This window comes from Artibeus jamaicensis, unplaced genomic scaffold (genome assembly GCF_021234435.1).
Source record: "Artibeus jamaicensis isolate MK-2021 breed Jamaican fruit bat unplaced genomic scaffold, CSHL_Jam_final contig_240, whole genome shotgun sequence".
Classification (NCBI taxonomy): Eukaryota; Metazoa; Chordata; class Mammalia; order Chiroptera; family Phyllostomidae; genus Artibeus; species Artibeus jamaicensis.
This window is the reverse complement of record NW_026521506.1, coordinates 5,687,660-5,691,155: the sequence shown is the minus strand read 5'-3', so window position 1 is coordinate 5,691,155 and position 3,496 is coordinate 5,687,660. Positions and strand designations below refer to the sequence as shown.

Genomic DNA, 3,496 nt, shown 5'->3' with positions numbered 1-3,496 from the left:
GGAAACTATTTGGATGATTCAGAAGGCTGCAGCTATGGGCAACTGGTGATTGGCAGCTTCATCACTCATACATCATGTGCAGAGTGTTTTTGGTGAAACATCAAGTCACCCAGGTGATTCAGCCCCCCTACAGCCCAGATTCGGTGCCCTGCAACTTCTTGCTTTTCCCAAAACTAAAATCACCTTTGAAAGGGAAGAGATTTCAGACTGTCAATGAGATTCAAGAAAATACGACATGGCAGTTGATGGCAACTGGGAGAACTGTATGAGGTTGCATGGTGCCTACTTTGAAGGGGACTGATACATCATTGTCCTATGTACAATGTTTCTTGTATCTTATATCTATAATAAATATCTCTATTTCTCATATTACAAGGGTGGATACTTTCTGAACTGACCTCATATACCTTAACACAAGAAAGCAAGGAAGGACCACTTTACATTACACAGACCAGAGATTCATGATGAGTTACCCTTCTAACCAAACACTTATTTTTATATTTATTACAAATAGTGTAGTCAGCTCAGTATATGTCAACAATCATACAGAGTTCTAACATTTAGTACTGTGAAGTATATATGTTTCCATAGAAATAAGTGATGTGGTCTTCATTTCAGAGAAGCGGAAATGATTGAATTACTGTCTGCTCTTTAATGTTTCAACTACCATTCCATTGCCTTATGGAATTCCAGTGCCTTTGGTTGCTGAAGTTTTGATATTTGCTATTTTCTGTCCTTCAAGGCAGGTAACCCAGGTGAATCTGCTATCTCTATGGGAGTCATGGCTTTTTCCATGTCTTGCTCATTTGCAAACACCACCAAAATGGCTTTTCTCAGTTCTTTTTTCTCTAACTTGGCAAACAATTCTAATGTGGGAATGCCAATTCATTTTGGTCACAACTGTCTACTACATAAATGACCGCATCTGTGTTTGAATAATAACATCTCCAGTACAGCCTGCTAATGGTCTCCCCTCCTAAATCCCAGACTTGGAATTAAAGGTTCTTATATGGTGCCATTTCAATGTTGAATCCAATAGTAGGAATAGTAGTAATGACTCCTGCAACCTGTAACCTGTACAAAATTGTACTTTTTCCTGCTCCATTTAAGCCCAAAATTAAAATCCTAATTTCCCAGATTCCAAGCAGACTAGAAAATGTACTTGAGAAAAAGTCACCCTTGATGAACTGCCTCGTCCATCATCAGAGACAAACCCTGGCCTCAGCAGTGGCTCCTACTCAAACCCCAGTACCACCACCTGCGAACCCTGGTGCTGCCAACTCCTCTTGCCTTGGCCTCCAGCTCTGGCTCAGAGGTGTTTTCCTTGGAACTGGTCTGCTAGCTGAAGCTAATTTTCTTTTAAAATCCAGTTACCTATAGTCATCCACACATCAGTTTCTCAGATTGTCTCCATAAGGTCAGGTTTCCTTGTCAATTTACACTGAGTTTTGTACCCTACATAAGGGGAATGACATCCATCTAAATTGCTAAAGTACCATCAGATTTGCATTCTAACTGTATACTTTTATACCAGATATTTTGGACCTTAACATTTTCCAAGGTCAATATTAAACTACTTTCTATTAAGGTCTCATGTTTTAAAAAAGGGGGTTGTAATTAGGAAACTGAGATATTTTAAATTATTACAGAAAATTCAGAAGAAAAACAAAAATAATACTATGGAGTGAATAACTAGGATCTTATAGCAGCATTGTTCTTCTGAACATGTATTGGGAAACACTGACGTAGACAGTATGTGGCTCAAGGGCAGTAACCTTGATTTATTTTTTTATGCAATTTCCCCAGTAACTAGCTTAATGCTAGTAAGTGTCTGATAAATGTTGGATGGATAGATGGATGGATGGATGAAAGAGTGACTGAATTAAAAAATGAATAAAATGACTTCTGATCAAGAGTTGAAATAGGTCACAGACTTCACTTTATGAGGTCAAAATTTCTATGCCCCAAGAAAAATTCTTTTTGTACTCTATTAAATGGCCTTTTAAGGTTTGAACTTGACATTATCATCAAATCAGTAGATACATTTCAAGAAATAATACATGATTTTGACCTTTTTTATTGTAGCCACCACATCATCAGTCTGCTTGATTAACTTGTCAGCTTTCTCCTCTGCAGATGGTAAGTCAAGCCCTTTGCACTGAAAGCTTTTAAAATGGCTAAAGAATCCATGATAAGGTCAGGATATATCAATAGAGAAAGATTTATTTTATTTTATTTTATTTTTATAAGAAGAAAATGACTGAAAATTGATTAGTGGTTGTTGACTCAAACACCACTTATTCATGTTGGTTTTTTTTTAAATGCAAGCAGGACACAGGTTTTCTCACAGTGAAGACTTCGAAGTTAATTTAAGGTGCATTTCTATTTTAAGACCACATAAACTAAGAGTTCTTTACAGAACTGCAGCCTAAGCTGCATTTTCAGGAAGCATCTTATTTATTAAATAAACAGAATAGTAAATATGAAGCAGAGAGAAATAACACTACATTTCCCAAACCTAGCTGTTCTCAATGTCAATCAACATTTTTAATAATCCCATTTGACACTACACTACAATATGTATCATGAAGGGGTTAGAAAATATGTCTTCTAAGTACCTAATATCAATGTAATTTATGTAGAGAAAGATGTATGTAATTTATGAGAGAAAACACTCATGTGATTCAGCCTGAGACTACTTAAAAACACTGTGTAGAAAAATATAATTTATTTTCTTATGATAGATTCACAAAATTTTAATTTTACAGAATTTTCACAGACACCCCAATTTGCCTTTACAATGAACTCCAATATTTACAGGAGATATTAAACATTAAATGTTAACAGACAAGAAAGAAAAGCAGTGACTGCCAAGGTAACAGGGCTCTTTCTTTGTCAGGTTTTTAGCGACATTAGTAAAAGTTTTAAAAGTTAAAGTTTACTCTCAGCATTCTTTCCATCGTAATTACTATTTACTGATAACTTTCTTTCCTGCTTTCTCAAGTTCCCATCTCCCTCAAAAAGCTTGAGATCTGGGAGATAAATAAAGCAAGAAGTACAAAGAGATGAAAGAGTGAAGCTGAAGATATTTGGGTTGAGATTTCAACAGCCTATGAATCATCAATAACAAGTGAACCATCTAACTTTAGAAATACATAATTTTAAATACTCAGAAGAAATAATAAGCAGAGGACAACATAGTGAAGGATTAAGATGGTGGTTCAGAATGGATCAGCTAAATCAGTGGTACTCAACTAGGCAAGATTTTGTCCCCCAGGAGATATTTGACAACATTTGGAGACATTTTGGTTAATCACAATTGTGAGTGTGCTACTAGCATTTCAGTGGTAATGACTATGAATACTGCTAAAAACCCTACAATGCACAAGGTAGTCCCCAACAACAAAGAATCTGGCTTGAAAACATCAGTAGTGCTGGGGTAGAGAAGCCCTGACTGAGCTAAGTTCTGGTGAGACAAATTCATGTTACTCTTGGT

General features: G+C 36.0%; 1 pseudogene; it reads right to left on the bottom strand.

Moving 5' to 3' along the window:
- Positions 1-637: 637 nt before the first annotated feature.
- LOC119057292 (ADP-ribosylation factor-like protein 1) lies at positions 638-2,960 on the bottom strand (annotated as a pseudogene).
- Between the last annotated feature and the right edge of the window lie 536 nt (positions 2,961-3,496).